Consider the following 673-nt stretch of genomic DNA (forward strand, 5'->3'; position numbering starts at 1 on the left):
ATCCTCATCCGTTTGGATTGGATTACCATTAGTATCGCGTGGTGCCATAAACTTATCAATTTTGTGCGATAAAGCAGAAAATTGGGCTTGTAACATCGCGACTGGATCAAGTTCAACTATACCTTTAATTGATGGTGTGGTTGAGGATGATGGTTTTGCCACCGGTATATGTCCACGTTCCGCGGGCCACATACTGCTGTTGATTGCCATTTCCTCCAAAAGTTCTCTTGCTTGGGCTGATGTTTTCTTCATAAATAGCCCTCCCGACATAGCATCTAATGAACCCCTAGTTGTAGGATTTAGTCCATTGTAAAATATTTGCATTAAAAGTTCAGCGGGTAATTGGTGGTGTGGGCATAAACGTTGAAGTTCTTTAAAACGTTCACAAGTTTCATAAAGAGTCTCATTATCATTTTGAGAAAAAGATGTTAACTCCTTTATGACTCTTGCGGTTTTTGCTAAAGGAAAATATTTCTATAAAAATGCTTGGGCTAATTGTTCCCAAGTGGCAAAAGTTGCGGCTGGCATAGAAGTTAACCATTCTTTGGCTCTATCCTTCAAAGTGAAAGGAAAGAGGCGAAGTTTGATTGCTTCTGCAGTCACATCTGGGATTTTAAAAGTGTCACAAATTTCAAGGAAATTTGTTAAATGGGTGTTAGGATTTTCGTTAGGT

General features: G+C 39.1%; 1 non-coding gene across 1 annotated transcript; it reads left to right on the forward strand.

Moving 5' to 3' along the window:
- Positions 1–340: 340 nt before the first annotated feature.
- Positions 341–447, forward strand: LOC136204384 (small nucleolar RNA R71). The gene has a single exon (XR_010675227.1). It is a non-coding gene; the product is annotated as a small nucleolar RNA R71 (small nucleolar RNA).
- The last annotated feature ends 226 nt before the right edge of the window (positions 448–673 follow it).

The sequence above is a fragment of the Euphorbia lathyris genome, chromosome 8, assembly GCF_963576675.1.
Source record: "Euphorbia lathyris chromosome 8, ddEupLath1.1, whole genome shotgun sequence".
Classification (NCBI taxonomy): domain Eukaryota; kingdom Viridiplantae; phylum Streptophyta; class Magnoliopsida; order Malpighiales; family Euphorbiaceae; genus Euphorbia; species Euphorbia lathyris.